At 36.4% G+C, this 17,428-nt stretch overlaps 1 long non-coding RNA gene across 1 annotated transcript in view; it reads left to right on the forward strand.

Moving 5' to 3' along the window:
• The window catches only part of LOC103788553 (uncharacterized), a 204,857-nt gene that overhangs the window by 133,783 nt on the left and 53,646 nt on the right, over nucleotides 1-17,428 (forward strand). Inside the window, exons 7-8 of the long non-coding RNA XR_004735151.3 lie at nucleotides 1,427-1,546; nucleotides 2,361-2,498. This is a non-coding gene — a long non-coding RNA (uncharacterized LOC103788553). The remainder of the gene's footprint in view (nucleotides 1-1,426; nucleotides 1,547-2,360; nucleotides 2,499-17,428) is intronic.

The following is a 17,428-nucleotide window of genomic DNA, read 5'->3' on the forward strand; positions in this document are numbered from 1 at the left end:
ACAGAAAGAAAGGCAGACTTGATTTCTAATGTTTTCCTAGGGAAACTGAAGAAGAATAGGCTACTCTTCCATCATATCTTATCCTCTAAAATGGAATAGATGACAATAAAGCTGATGTGCTGCTTGTGTTCTAACAGAGAGGGATAAGACACTCTGTTATTTCAGGAAGTGAAAGGTCAAATTATACCAGTCATCTCCTGAGATGATCTAAGTGTATCTTTGAGAAATGTTTCTCAAGAATGAGATTTGGCCTATTGGAGAGCAACTGTGGCCATCGTAATGGACTGCAAACAGATCCCAAACCATAAACCATTTTTTGGGTGTGAATGATGCACATTTCTTCTTTATTTTTATATGGCCAAGGCTACTTGATAGAAACCTATCATGTTTTAATATTAAAAAGAAAAGGAGATTTGCCACTCTATATTGCATATATGCAGCTATATATAACCTTGGTGAGATGAGAGACTGTTCTGTTCATTGCTTTAGCCCCATCACCTGGAACAATGCTTGATGCATCTAGTAGGCACTTAACTAGTACATAAGAAGGTACTGAAATATTTTAAGAAATGAAGCTCCTCCTTCACATAGGCATAGGCATCACATTAGATTTCTCATGATTTTTAGGAAGGACATGTTGTTATTAGTACATCAACAGTTTGTTATGATTTTTCAATTGCTGCTAATCTTGTTTTAGAGTGATAAATTCCTGTTAGGTTAGCTTTGTCATTACTAATTTTAGTATGATGTAGGTTGCTTGATGAACCCTACAATATGTAACTCTGCACATTTGCATCAACATTAATTTGGTTCATAATTTTCCAATAACTAGATTTTAAGGCATGCCTGTGTTGAGTTCAGGAATGAATTGTTTATACCTCTAGAGATAAAGCAGACACCTGCATCGTCTGCCAAATTTTGTTGCCTTTACTAATCAGATGCTGCCTATATATTTGCTGCATTCAAATAACTCAAAAATGTACTATCAAAGTAAGTGTAACAAAGGTACTGGATTATTTTTAACTTTATAAGTCATCATTGCATAATATAAAACTGCACAAGCTTATAATTAACTTGTTCATTTTGGCATCTTCTTTTCTTAGTTGTTGGGTTCTTTATCCATTGAAAGTTGGAAACAAGTAGAAAAGGAAAACATGGGTCTTTGGCCTACCTTCATAGACTATGATGTATTCTACAACCCTTTAGCTGTCTGTGTTCACAAAAAAAGTGAGAACCCACTGTTTTAGAACTGAATGCTTATATGTTTAAACTCTGGCCAAAAGTGTCTTAGAAGGTCTTTGGAGAATACCTCCAAGTTCAGCTACCTCTTGTCTAGTCAGATCCTCCTTTGTATTCTTCTGAGGCTCCTGTAACAAACCATTGCAATCTGAGTGGTTTACAGCATCAGAAATTTATTCTTCCACAGTTCTGGATGCCAGAATTCTTCAATCCAGCTGTTGGCAAGACTGGTCCCTCCTGGAGGCTCTGAAGAAGAATTTGTTCCATGCTTTTAAGAAGTCTCTCTCCTAGCTTCTGATGGCTACTGGTAATAGTTGGCATTCTGTGGCTTGTTGGTACATCCCTCTAATCCCTTCTTCATCTTCATATGATGTTCTCCCCTGTATGTCTGTGTCTGCATCCAAATATCTCTCTTCTTCTAAGGATACCAGTCACTTTATTAGAGCCCACCATAATCCATGATGACCTCATTCTAACTTGACTACAAAGTTACTATATTTTCAAATAAGGCCACATGCACAGGTACTGAGAATTTCTCTTCCTACCCTCAATTAGTGCCACTTCATTTGGTGGGCTGGAGTTTGAAGGCCCCATGGAATCTCCCAGCTTGACCTCCATCCAGCATTGTCCAGCCCACACACATGTAACATGGAACTTTGCTTCCAGAGTAGACCCTTGGTATGTGTCTGCTGGTGTAACTTTAGTGGCTCTTAGACTCCAAACAATATTTTCCTTATTTTAAAAAATCAATATAACAAAATGACAGTTCAAAAAATGATCACTATCATAAAACGATACTGATTTAAAATGCACTTTAATTTTTTTTCATTGAAAACAGCAATATGGTTATGGTTGCTGGAGAACACAAAGCATGTATTGTCAGTCTATGAATGTACTTGTCTGTGGCTTAGTGCCTCACAAGGCCTCCAGAGGCATGGTGTGCTGGGCCAGTCATAGGACATACCCTACTATATCTTTTAGTTTAACTGTGCTTCAGACAGATTGAGTTAAAACACATGCGTTAATTTTTTTATCATGACTCTAAGGTCATTTTTTCTTATGTTCACTGGCATTTTTTAAAATAATGAATTAATCACAATCACTCTCTTCACACCCTGTAGTGGCTGCAGAGTTCAAGTTGGGCCTTCCTTGGCTATTTGCCATCCCAATGCCAATTAGTGTACACAGAGCCTGGATTCTTCTCCAGCCAGGAGGGGCATGGTTACAGCCTGGCCTCATCATCAGAAGGTATTTATCGAGTGAGTATTGTTATCTTAACATTTACCACACTATACTGGAATTATCTGCTTGTATTCATCTATATGTGAGATTGGAAGGTATTGAAGAAAACAAAAAATATCTTACACGATTTTGTATTACAAGTAGAGTACCTGGTATATGAGTCACTCAATAAATGTTTGTTGACCTGAGTTGAAGTATTTTCAAACGTATTGCTCTAGATGACATAGAGAAGGGGAAAATCCAGAGAGACAAAATGGCCTCCCTTATTTTATTTTTCTAAATGTTATCTAAACAAGAATAGATCAAAGAATAATTATAAAGAAAGGTCGAAGGTAAAGCCTTGACAAAAGCATACTAGGCAACTATGAGCTGAAAGAAAGTTGGGTACAATATACTATAATATCAGACATGTTGACTTAAAAGGAATATATACATTGAATGTATTTAAGATAGAATATTAGAAGATCACAATTAATAAACTTTATTATATAAAATTCATTTATTTTCAAGTATATATGGAATATTTCTTTAAAAATTAACATATAGTAGGCCAAAATGCAAATATTAACAAATAACAAAGAAGCAGTGTAATTAAGACCACATTTTTTTGTCATAATGGAATGATATTAGAAATGAGAAATGAGAAATAAAAATACAGCCAAAAGAATGCCATGCAATTGGAGACCAAAAAGCACTCTGCTAAATAATGCATGGATCAAAGAAGAAATAATAATGAAAATGTTAAAAGTATATAGAAGGAAAAGAATAAAATGATCAAATATGAAGATTTGTGGGATAAGGCTAACTTAGTGGTTGAGGGCATTTTATAATTTTAAATGTCTATTGAAAACTAAGAAACTCAGAAAAATTTAAAATTAAAAGCTAAGCTTTCAAGTCAAGAAATTGGAAGAAGAACATCACAGTAAATCCAAAGAAAATAGAAAGAAGGAAATATAAATCAGCATAAATTAAAGAAATATTTTTTTAAAGCAATGGAATTGACAAAAAAGCAAAAACTAATATTTGTGAAAAAACTGCTAAGAGTAAGAAACTTTTGGTGAAGTCAAGGAAAAAAGCAAAAAAGTAATATTAGAAATTTATTAATAGAACATAACAGCAAAGTAGAAATGAAAAAACAAAAGTATCCTATTCATAATTTATGCCAATAAATTCTAAACTGATTAAATGATTTTATAAAAAATAATCACCAAAATGAACCCAAGAAGCATTGGAAAATCCAAATATACTAGGAAATTTCCACCAGTGATTAAAAACCTACCATGAAAAATACCACAGGTAGGTGGTGTTACAGGTGAGTTTTCTTTTAAGGAATAAGCAACTCAAATCTTGCACAAATTGTTTCTGTAAACAGAAAAATCAGAAAGTCTTTATACCAAATCCAGAAAATACAAGGAAAGAAAATTACAAACTAATCTCATCTATAATGATGAAGATAACAATTGGCATTTAAATTGAACATTTACAGGTATGCTATAAGCACTTTGCATGCATTATCTCCTTAATACTAATAACAACCTCATGAAGTTGGTACTTTTTTGACTCTAATTCCCAGCTGAGAAAACTGAGGCATAAATTGGTTAAGTAACTTATCTAAGATAATAGCTAAAAAGTGGCAGAACTTGGATTTTAATGCAGAAATTACAATTTAGGTGAATCAAATCAAAGTGTGTGTGTGTGTGTGTGTGTGTGTGTGTCTAATCTACAGCATTAACTATGTTAATATCAAAAAAGAAACATGATGACAATTATTATCACTGTGGATCAACACTGAAATAGAAGCTGTATCCATCATGGTAAAATAAGAAAAAGAAATAAGACACATATAAACTGAAAGGTAAGAAATAAAAATATTTGTTATTGACACATGATAATGATTGCCTACACAGAAAAACTAAGAAAATCTACATATTATTAAAGTCATAAGAATTCAGAAATGATGTTAATACATAGCCATGTAAAACATAGCTTATATATAAACCATGCAAATAGTATTCATGTTCCTATAACTAGGAATAGTAGATTAGAATACACAATTTAAAAAAAGAAAAACATAGCTATTAAAATTATTGTAATGGATATTTAATGGGGAAATGGAAAATAATCATGATGTAATGTTAAGTTTTAAAAAAGCAAAAAAAAAAAAAGTACCTTTATCAGCATTTTGTTTAAACTATATAAAGCCCATTATTCCAGGGATTTTGGCTGTGATTTTTTGTTATATGTTTATAAAGTCCAATAAAACATCAAATAAGTCATGGGAATTTGAGAGATATTGTTACTTCACAATTTCCTTCATCTTTCAAGTGTTTATACTAAGACACATTTTGAAAGTCAGTAAAAATCTCATGAAAAAGTTTAAACCAGATGTGCTAAATTGGACTTAAAGAAAAGTTTTGGACAAATACTTTGGCAAACATGGCAGAATTTTTAATCAAGGAATAAGAAGACTAAATAGGGATGCTAATTCAGGAAGTGGGAAATTAAGCTCCAGCATAGACTTACAAAGGCTATACTTCTAGTACCAAACCAAGGCAATAGATCTGGGGGAAGGAGACCACATGTCACTCCAGTTTCTTGAAACAGTTCATTTCTCAACATTTTCCTGTGTTGGGAATGCCAGCTAAATGATTCCATGCACTGGCCAAAGACCAAAAAAGAAGGAAATATAAGTTTAATAATCAAATCAATCAATGATAATTATGTTGTTGGTTGTGATTACAATTACATGCAACAAGGAGAAATGTAAAATCTACATGGAACTTTCCCTCCATCAATTAGGGCTATAAGACTAGTGGTGGTTTGATCCTCTGGTGGGTATCTTGTCCCAAAAATGAATTTAAAAAACTGTTATTAGATACAAAAATAAACTATAATCTTACAGGAGCTCTAACCCAGCATTTTGATGATACTATTTTACATTTGGTCCTCATGCATTGCAGGGGTCATCTTGTGGGGCAGGTGCAAGTGAGGAGATCCCTGGGGTCCTTTGGTTGACATGTACAAGGCTAGGATGCTGGATGTCTCCTTAGGCAACAGAATGTGGTCATTAAGGGGGGGGTCTTGGCATTAGACTTGCTTGGTTTGAGACTTATTCTGTCACTTTTCAGCTGTGTGACTCTGGGCAAGTCCCTGGGTGTTTTTGAGCCTCAGTCATCTTATTTGTAAAATGGGGTAATGGCAATAACTGTCACAGAATTGTTGTGAGCACTTAGCTAGTAACAAACATAAAAAACTTAGTGTGATCAGACACTTGTGCAAAGGTTAGCCATTATTATATATGCTAAACACGAACTGCTAACCTTTTCTGAGATATTCAAGTATTATAGATATGTTGGTTCATAAAGGCTTACCAGCTTAATTGTCCTTTACAAATACTCTAATCTTCAGAAAAATTCTTTTTCTGAATCTGTGTATTGCAATAGCACTTACAGATCAAGACTAAATTTCCCTACTTCTAAAAAAAACTAGAAAAACCTGAAGGCTATATGGATTATGTATACTTGCTATTTAACTAAGGTTGAGGGAGATGTTTAGAAAGCACTCTGGAAGAGGGAAGTCAGGAAAGGGAGTGCAAATCCTGCTGAGTCTAAAACCAAGCAAACTGACCAGTCAGCTTGAGTCTGTCAACAGAAAAGGGAAATAAAGTCAAATGGTGGGAGCCAGACAGCAGGAAAATAATTAGGGAACAAAGCAGTAATGAAAACAAAGTTAGAGGTCCCAAATTCATCTGAAAATCCACAGCTGGCTGGTTTGCTGATTGATTGATTGACTGGCTGATGGTGGGCCCCATTTGGAGTGAATGTGCCACTTTTGAAGACTCAAATAGGATGGACAATGTATTTTTGTAGTAGCTGTCAACTACGGAATTGGTTTTGAAAGAAGAAGAAAATCAAGTCAATAGCTATCATGATAACCATAAACAATGATAAAATTCTTTATCATCTACTTCTGTGCTGCTGAGGTCCATACAATAATTAATAAATATGAAATGGGTAAGAGGTAAAATTTTGGGTCACTGGTCTCTGGAAAAAAAAAGTGAAATCAATGGAATTATGCAGGACGTATTCATAGTTTCTATTTTGCCCATCTCAGACTAATTTAGGAGTTGCTTATTTTTTTTTCTGGTAAGTGGAATTGGCTTTGTACACTCATCCCTTAAATAGTTGAGCAAGACATCTTTTGACTGAGAAGCCAGAACACCAACTCATTCTCTGGTTACTAAATATCTATCCATAGATAGGTATTTTTGAAGTATTAGAGGAAGTACAGTTAATTTTATGTGGTTTTTATGGACGTAGAGTTTTGACTTACATAGAAATTAGCAATTGCAAGTATCTAATTGATGAAAGTCTAAAATTATCAGCATAGGCCAAAATTATATAGAAACTGTGTAAGACATAAAATACAATCAGAACCTAAAAGACTAAAGACTGAAGAAGAAAAGTCAAATTGAGCCGTGGCAACAATTGTGTGCCACTAAAGAGAACACTGAGTGAAAAACAAGCACTGTTTGACTTACCACCCCCTGATCTACCAACCTGTATCTGTACCTGTATAAACTGCTTTTCTACCTATTAAAGCAAAATGATGGAACTATCCTTGTATCTTCCTAACACTAATGTATCTGGTTCCCTCTCATCTACTCAGGGACTTAGCTGCTCCAGTGCCTTGCCTTAGTCTCTTCTGCTCTTTATTCTTTTCCCAAAGACTAAAAGTGATGCCGAAATAGCATCCATAGAAGAAACAAAAACAAGATACAAAATACAAAATAACCTCAGTCTATTTTAGTCCAGATTCACAGGGTGTTCATCCCCATTTCTTGCTCCCTTTTGTAGCAGATATCTAAAGAATCATCTGCACTGTGAGTTTTTGTTCTCTCATTCCCCTTTCTTTGACCCAATCAGGTTCTCTTCCCCGCACTGTGCTTCACTTAGGACCCTCATTGCCTCAAACTCAGCAGTCTCTTTTCTGCCTAGTGTTGTTTGGTCACTCAAAAGCTCACTCTTCACTTCAAACAGATTGTTCCCTCTTTTTGGAAAAATATTCTTCTCTTGATTCCTGAGAAATCACGGTCTTCTAGTTCTTCCTCCTCCTGTGTGCTAAATAATGAACTTCTCCACGGCTCAATTCACAGGTCCTAGCCACTCCTCTATCTACATTTTCTCTTTAGGGACTGTATGCCATTGAGTCTCATGGTCTAAACATCACGTAACACTGGGGAAACCCAAATCATTCCTGTTACCCTAATCTTTCCTCAAACTCTAATGTCTCATAAACGTCTCGAACTATACAAGTCCATAATGCGACTTTTGATCCTTTCATTTTGATTATTCTCTAATTTTTTGAACTAAATTACTAACACTGTCCTTAAACCATTTGCTTAGGCCAGAAATCTAGAAATCATTATTGCTTCCTCTTTTTCTTTTACTCCCTATCCAATCTAGCAATTGTTGGATTGCTGTTGGATCCACTTCAGTTCATAATAACTTTTGAGTTTAAATAATTAAATAAGAATAAAAACATTCAGAAAAATATATTCTCTGTTCACCTCTACTGCCATCCTGGTCCAAGACCCCAGCAAGGTCTTCTCACCTCTGTGATATCCTCCTAGCTGGTTGTCCTGCTTCCTGTCTTGTTCCCACAGGCTTCTTTGACACATAGCATTCAGTCTTTTAAAATGCAAGTCAGATCATGTCATCTCCTGCTCAAAACTCACAGCTTCTATTTCCCTTCAAATAAAATTTTAAATTCTTACTCTGACTTATGAGATCCTCTGTGAATTTGCTGTGTCTGTTTTGCTGTGGTTATTACCTACTTTTTCCTCCAATGCAGAGTAGGCTTTAGCCCATGGTTAGCCTTTTTGCTGGAATACACAACACTTATTTTTTCTCTGAGAATTTTATATCTGTTGTTCCCTCTTCCCCAGGCCTTTGCATGGCTGTCATCATTTATGTTTTTCCTGCAATGCTGCCTCAGAAAAGACTTTCCATGCTACCCTACCTAAAATAGCAGCATCCTCTCTTCCATCACTCTCTCTGCTTATTTTGCTTCATAGCATGTATCAAGAGCTGAATTTATATTATTTTTTAGTTTACTGATTTGTTTCTCTCACTAGAGTGTAAACTCCATGAGGTGAGGGACATTGTTTTATTCCTTGTTGTAGCCCCTATATCTTGAAGGATTTCTGGCACATAGAAGTAGCACTAATAACTTTTGACATGTGTACACAAGAGTATATATCCATGCATACACAGCTAGCTTTCCCTTTTGCAGGGGAGAAACCCTTTTGTGAGGTTTAGTGTGAATCTCTGTCCCACCCCTAGAAAAACTAGGTCAACATCACATAATAAAAGACCATCTTGTTTTTCCTTTTCCTTTCATTGTATACATTAAAACTAACAGGTAGATGACTGACAGATGACCAACTTTAAATACAGAGAGATAAACTAGTGGCTCTTTTAGAAGGCAACAGCCAAGAAAATATGTCCAGTAGCATCTACATCATAATTCCTTCTTCCTTGCATCTTGTCCTACCACCCCCACCCCACAACAGTTCATTAAGAAGTTATGATCCCATAGACACCGGTGGCAGGTGACAATGGCTGACAAACAGCAGGTATATTGCTCCAGGGCATCCTGTAATTTAATGTACCAGTAAAACATGTCTGCTGATTTATGGATTGATGGATCACAAGGACCTCCTGGGTATATATTGGAAAGGTAACATCAGAATCCACAAGGAAGACTGTCTGAAGCACAAACCAATATGCATTTGTTAAAGAAACTGGAAGTCTTGGTGTTTCATTCCACTCAAAACTAGAACAAAAGCAAACTTAAAGGCTTTAACAACCAAAGATTTGTACAGTTAGATAAGATCTCAGGTATCTTCTTATTTAATCCCTTTATGGACGGATGAGGAGTCTAAGGTAGAAGTGCTAGGATGTTTGCCCACAGCCACCCAACCAGCCAAGAATATCTCCCTACATGATCGATCTGTACCAATCCCTGAAAACCACTGGTGCCTGTTTAATGCCTGGCTTCCACCAAAATACCTTTCCATTGGAATTAATGTTCGCAAACTGTTATTTCCCACACCACATTCTATTTATTTCATGTTAACTCCATCAAATTGCTTTGACTTTGGATTCATTAACACAAGTTTTGACAGACACCACCTTTTCCATGAGACATGTAACTAAAATCCAGAGCATGGCAACTTGGTTTATTGTTTGCCTCACATGAATAAACAAAAATAGCTGCACTGGATTAATCTCTATAAATGAGGTCAAATCATCCCTCCATTTCTGTGTAACTGGCTAAGAGGCAGTGTAGCGTGGTGGTTGGAGCACAGACCCTGCAGTCACATCTCAGGGTCCTATGCACTTTTCTATTATCAGCACTTACTAAGCTCTGTGGTCTTAGGAAGGGTGCATAGGCTTTCTATGTCTCAGTTTTCTTAGTTATAAAATAGGGATAATAACAGTATGTACCTCCTGGGGTTTACAAGGATTAATGAACATAATACATTTAGAAACAATGACAGGCATACACTAAGTGCCACATGCATGTCACTCAAAAAGGAAACTCTTTGATGACCAAATATTTTTCAAGGGATCTTCATCCTATTACACTTAAGAATTCAGTGCAAGGAATATGACACATTTTATTGAGATTAACTTTTCCAGGATGCAATTTAAGCAGTACACATTATAACTACTACTGAAATTTCCATAAGTTTGTAACAAAGGAATTTAATTATAACACGATCCTACTTAGTAGCTCCATTACCAAAACAGAAGCATAGACATAAGGCAAAAGTTGAAACTAAGGTAATGTACTCATGATTTCAACATCTTAGGAAGGATCCTTGAGCAATTTGGAAGTAGAATTCTGTTTAATATTTTGGCAACAGTTTAAAAAGCAGCAATAATGCATGCTTGCCAAATCATCACAAGATTTGTATTAGTAAAGGGATAATTTAACTTGTTACAAAAGTTGTGGCTACATTTTAATTTTTCTAAGCATTTAGTAAAATAATAAATGTAGAATTTATTTACAAAATTCTTTGTTCCAAAGTTTAGTCTGTGAAAACAAAGTACAAGGAAGCCCCATTTTATAGAAAGAGTGAAAAAAGGGAAACTGAGTCACAGAAAGTTCAGAAACTCGTCTAAAATGTTATTGTTTGTTAAAAAAATCAGATCTGGGACTCAGAATGCAAATATCATTTTTAAAGTATTAATATGATGAATGATTAAAAAGATGAACTCTGGAGCCAAAATTGCTGGCTTCCAATCTTAGTTGTCTGACCTTAGGCAAGTTATTTAACACCTTTGTGCCTCAATTTCTTTTTCTCTAAAGCCAAGATAATAATGGTACCTGTATCTAGACTGTAATGAGTTACGCAGGGAAATTTAAAAGACTCCAAATAACCTAGATAGAACACAATTGGGTCTTCTAGAGATTCCCCTAGCCAGGGCTTCAACAGGAAGCTGGTAATGGACTCCTGGCTAGGGAAGGGCAAGTACAGAGAGAGGGAAGCCCCAGCAGGGAGGGCTAGTGCTGAGAGTATTCACTTGCTTTCTTGAAGCATAGACACTTAACCCCAAACATTTCTGTCAACTCCACAAATAGTCATCGGAGTGATTTAAATGGTCTCATGTTCTGTCAGAGCAATAAGAAACCTTCAGAGGAAAGCAAACCAATATGTTGTTCGATTTTCAATTGGATGTTTTAGTTGACTCCATTCTCCCATTTTTTTAATGAGCTCAGTGAGGGAGCGATGTTAATTTTGTCTTGTGTATAACATGTATAACATTTTACTAGACGATCTGAGTCACACTCCTCACACTCTACATAGTAACAGAACTCATTCAGATTGCATGTTTTGGTATTTAGGAAGTGGTATCTATATTTATATATTACTATGTATATATAAATACATATGTGTATAGATATAAATATATGTGCATCTACATACTTTTCATTTGCATACACATACACAGATCTATGGAGAGCTGTATCACAGGCCAGAGTGCAATTCAAGATGAGCTTTTTGGATTCAGTTTCTGGTTACCAAGCTGCTTATCAGATTACAAATGCATAATGATCTGCACTCTGACATTCCTTACCTAACCGAGACAGTCACTAGGAAAATTCAAAGAGCAATTAGTCGTTTCCTTTATGCTTGAGAGTTTCTGGCAAACTCTAAAATGTCAAGTCATAAAATAGCTAAGAAAATCTAGTTTCAACTTCAACTATTTGCCATCACCATTAAGATGACATTAAGTTTAACTTCGGGGAAATCAGGAAAAGATATCTATGTAAATGGTTTTATCATCGGGAAATAAATATTTTATGAGCTCTCATGAATATGGTTATAAACATATATTATAGTGAAAGCGGAAGACCTAGGTTGGAATCTCAGCTCCCTTCCCTATTACAGATGACTTGGGGCAAGTCAAACTTTTGAGCCTCATCTGTAAATAGAGGGTAACAATAAATACCTTTCAAGGTAGTTATGAGAAATAAATAAGATGATGTAAAAGAAGGCACTTTATAAACTGTCAAGAGCTATGTGGTTGTACAGTTGAAGGAACATAATAACCAGAGTCATAACCAAGGTCAAAGTGATAATGGAAATGGAAGACATCTACTCCCCAAATTAACTTAGATTCTACAGGTGGTGGCTCTGCTGTTGGTAGGCATAGTCATTCTAAGGAGAGACAGAACTGCTCATCTCTAAAATTTCACAGTGAAAAAAATCTTTAAAGTTATATATTACTTGAGACATTTTCCACTATCTTATGCCTTGTTATTTCCAAAATACTGTAATATTTATCTTGGTAATGACAGCACCAAGGTATACTTTTTTCTTAACTTGGAAAACACATTACAGAGGAGTTGTAATTTCAGTATATTTTAACTAGTTTTTCTTGAGGTATGTAAATACTCCCGCTTGCCATATCTGACCCAGAGAGCAGAACATTTTGGTAATTGTCTTCCAATATTTTGGTCCTGTGGGGGTCTTAGAAATTGACTTCATTGCACAAATTTCAAACATTAAGGATGCAAGGTCTCTCAGTATTTTCCTAAACTCATATAGAACTTATCTGCCACCAGTCTCATCTTGCTGATTTTCTCAGTCTATATCCAGTATGGTAGAGTCTGCGGCTCAAATCTATGTTTATATTTGGGAAGGTTATTCTCTCTAAGTCTCAGTTTCCTCATCTGTAACCATGAGACAACAGTATGTACCTCATGGAGTTAGAGGCTGTAATGAAATAGTTATCGTGGTCCTTGGCACACAGTAGACATTTAATAAGTGTTTCTTGCCCTCCTCCTCCTTCTACATTCTTTTTTCTTCTTTGTTGTAAATGATCTTCAGCAGCCCTCGCTCCTCACCCTTTATTTGCTCATTTATTTTAAGCCTGATATTTAAATCTGTCCTATCCTAAAACTGGAATACATTTGGATACTGTGGCCTAGCTACTGTCAAGGCTAAGAGTCAAAGAGAACCTGCACTTATCCGAAAAGCAACAATGAATGTCGCCCTTGAGAGTTGAGAATGGTGCTTCAAAGGACAGTTAGAGTGATATGGGAATGAACACTTCTCTTTACATGCCTAGAGTCCTTGAGAAGGGCGACAATGTCAGTAACAAGTTATGAGAAAACTGCCTGACAACACCAGGGATGGTTCCATCCATTTATCTCATGTTAGCCGTCACCGGTCAGTTTTGGAATATTGGTTGTCATGTGGAACCCTGAAGCCATCCTAGTCAGGTGAAGATAACAGAAGTCATTGAGATGGATAAATGAAGAAATTTTATCATAAGCTAGAAAGGAGAAAGATTTAGAAGAGTGTTGTCTGCTTTTTAAAATGTCACTTAAGAGGTTTATATGCTGGGTGTGGTGACTCATTCCTGTAATTCCAGCACTTTGGAGGCCAAGGCAGGCAGATCATGAGGTCAGGAATTCAAGAACCACCTGGCCAACATTGCGAAACCCTGTCTCTATGAAAAATACAAAAACTAGCCAGGCATGGTGGCACACGCCTGTAGTCCCAGCTACTCAGGAGCTGAGGCAGGAGAATTGCTTGAACCCAGCAGGCAGAGATTGCAGTGAGCTGAGATTATACCATTGCACTCCAGCCTGAGTGGCAGAGCAAGACTCTGTCTTAAAAAAAGAAAGGAGTTTATAGACAAGCAAACTACTTTTGACTCATGTTTCTAATCTCGAAAGATGTGACCAGTTTTATTGCTCTCACACACATTTGTCTATTTCTTAGGGATCTTTGTATTCTTTTACCTTCACATTAAAAAGTTCAAGGAGAAACCATCTGCCTGGTACAAATTCTTGTAGTGTAAAATAGAAAGATCATAGGCCTTGGAATCAAAGTCTCTGGTTTGAAGCCTGCCTTGATCAAATGCTGTGTAAATTTGGAAGTCAACTAACTTCTCTGATCTTCAGTTTATCTTTTGGCATGATAGGGATTATGGAATGAAGAGCTGTGTGGGTTAAATGAGAATATTTATATCAAAGTGGCTAATATATTCTTAGCACTTAAGTGAGGATCACAATAAAGGCTAATAGTTTCCTCTAACCCCATTAATACAGCTTTCTAGAAAGTTTTCACGTAAAGGTAGACTAAAGCAAGGCAGCAAGCATACTGATTTCACCGAAGGGTGAGATATATGGAAATTGATAAACATTTCATGTGTTTAGATTCACCTCGTCTTTCTCCAGTCCAAAGTTGATGCACATTTGCAATTTTATTTTGGTAGCAATAGTTGTTTCACCTGTTGGGAAATTTCTGATATTCATTTGGAGAATAGATGATTTTACTGCAATTAGACATTTTACATTTACTCATTTACCATTTACTGAGTGCCTACTTTGTTCTGTGGAAGCAGAGATTATTTTCAACATGCTCATGACACTTAATGATCTCAAAGAGTATTCAAGAAGCAACAATAATATATGGCTAAGTAAAAATAATAAATTCCTGGGAGTGACATCCACTGAAGGTACACTGACATACTGAAGAGAGGAATAGCCCCTTCTTATTGGATGAAATAAAAGATTTCATTAACAAGGCAACTCCTGAATTACATTTTAAAAGGTAAGATTTTTCTAGGTGGACATTGTGGTTGAGTGAGAAATGGATTGGAGAGTGTGTTCAGAACAAGTGATCCCGAGTGACTGAAGGATAGAATATAATAAAGGGGTAAAGGTGAAATGAGACGTGAGAGTTGAGCCGGGATCATGGGGAGGAAAATCATCACATTTGCCATTCAAAAAGATGGTTCTGGAAAAATATGCAGAACTGCTTGAAGTAGTAGCAGAGCTAGTGACCATTAAAACTGTGCAATAGCAGATAATGGGACAAGAGCCCTGTAGCTATAACTAAGAGCCCAAGAGGCGGGTATGGACTGACACAGTAAGGAATTAGACTATTCAGTATCTGGTATAAAAGGAAGAGTCCAACATGGATCTGGCTTAAGAAAATGAATATATAGTGGTGCCCATAACTGAAGCATGGCTCACAGGAGAGGAGCATGGGCAATGTAGGCTTCAGGAAATTGTGCATCCTGATGCATCTATTTGGCAGGGCATACTGGATATATTTACATGAATCTGAGGAGACAGGTTTGATCTGGAAAAGTGATTTGAATAGCTTCAGCATCAGGTAACACTTGACACTCTTGGAGCAGAAATAAAGTTTACTATGTAAAAACCACTGGGTAAGGTAATTTTTCACTTAGATTGACAGTGAGAGATTTGCTTCCAGGCTAGTTTTAACAGGGAAAAAGACAGAGGAGAAAGTAGAGCTGCATTGGGCAGCCCAGGTAGAGGAAGGACAGGGAAGAGAGGGAAGGAAGAGCTGAAGAGAGACTCTACCCCCTCATCTCAGCCCACTGTAGGAGATTTTCCATGTGATTTAGGAACTGACTTTCAGCATCCTTAATTTTTTCAGGTCTCTGGTCCAGGATCAATACTGTAATGATATTTCATAGAATCATAAGATCTGAATATAAAAGGAACTTTTAAGGTCAGTCTACTTGATCAGTTTAAGTAGTTTTTCCAACATCATTTCTGGAAAATGGCTATGCGGCTTATCTTATATGCTTCCATAATTACATTCTCCTTTACATTGTACTATCATCTGCATCTCATTCAAGAATGCATCCAACGACACGGATTTTAGAAGAGAAAGGAACCTTAGAGATGATGTGCATCTGTGCATTTCAATCTTTCTACTATGAGAAACATTGTCCTCTCCCTCCTCAGCCTGTTCCCCTTCCCAAACATGCTTTCCTTGGGCCGTATTCTCTGGCTCAGGTGCTGACTTCAGTGTTTCATCGAGTCAGGAATTTGATGGGCTTCTTTAAGTCCTACTGTTTATTTTCACATCCAACCAGTTTATCGACAGAACTCTGGAAAATGTGGACACAAATCTGGAAAGTACTATCTTGGGAGTTTAAGTATTAAGAGACATCTATAAAGGAACCTGAGAAAGAATGGTCAGAGAGGAAGTAATCTCAGAACAGTGCCACAGAAGGCTAAGTCAGAGGGAGCAGTGTGCAGTGCAGGAGAGAATTCTTTTTGGTGAGGGTTACATGGCATTCCTTGGATTTTGCATTTTGGAAGACTATCCCTGAAATATTTGCTGTGGGAGAATTCAGTCAGAAGTTAGTTCCAAGGAACTGAAGAGTGAGTGGAGTGTGAGGAAGTTGAGACAGAAAAAGTATTGACTCTTCTCACCAAAAGCTTGGCTGAAAAGAGAAGTTGAGAAAGAGTGTAGAACTATCAAGGGAGGGAAGCAACACACACACACCCCCATATACATATGCTCTGTATGTAATAAAGTTACATATGCATTAATATAAATTACATCTATATATATTTTAATTGGAGCAAGCCATGCCCATTTATAGACTGAAGGGAATAAGCAATAAATAAGAAACTGTTTAAGAAATAGAAAAGAGGCCAGGCACAGTGGCTCACTCTTGTAATCCCAGCACTTTGAGAGGCCAAGACAGGAAGATTGTGTGAGGCCAGGAGTTCAAGACCAGCCTGGGCAACATAATGAACCTCCATCTCTACAAAAAGTAAAAAAAAGAAAAAAGTGTTTAAAAAATATTAGCCAGGCATGATGGTCTGTGCCTGTAGTCCCAGCTATAGTCCCAGCTTCTTAGGAGGCTGAGGCAGGAGGATCACTTGAGCCCAGGAGTTCAAGGCTGCAGTGAGCTATGGTAGCACCACTGTACTCCAGCCTGGGTGACAGAGGGAGACTCTGTCAGAAAACCAACCAACCAACTAAACAAACAAACAAGAAAAAAATCAAAAAATGGAAAGAAGGAAATAGAAAAGAGAGAAAGCATTTGAGAATGATCATTGAAGTGAATGGCATGAGATGAGACTGAGAACATAAGTACAAAGGCAGACAGGAGTGAGGGTCCCACTGGTCTGAGTCTGGAGGGAAGAAATATGATTGACTTTTAGCAGAAAGAAAAAATATTTCTAGAAATTACTTTAAATGCTTATTTATTCTGGAGAACTTTCATAATTCATATCAGAAGAATGGAATCTTCAGAAGAAAACTCCTTAGTGGCCTCTTGGAGTGTGAAAGACAGAGGTCTAGCCCAGCATGACCTGAAGGGTCCTGAAATGTTGTTGCCCCAGGAACCCCTTTATACTCATTAAAAATTACCGAGGACCCCGAAGAGTTTTTGTTTATGTAGGTTATAAGTGTTTACCATATTATAAATTAAAACAGAAATTGCTTTAAATATATTTTTAATTTATTTAAAACTAAAAATCAAATGCTAACAAAATGAGATTTTATAAAAAATAACACTATTTTCAAAGCAAAAAAATTAACTGGAAGAGTGCTACTGTTTTACTTGTTTGAAAATATCTCTAAAAT

The sequence above is a fragment of the Callithrix jacchus genome, chromosome 16 (assembly GCF_049354715.1).
Source record: "Callithrix jacchus isolate 240 chromosome 16, calJac240_pri, whole genome shotgun sequence".
Classification (NCBI taxonomy): Eukaryota; Metazoa; Chordata; class Mammalia; order Primates; family Cebidae; genus Callithrix; species Callithrix jacchus.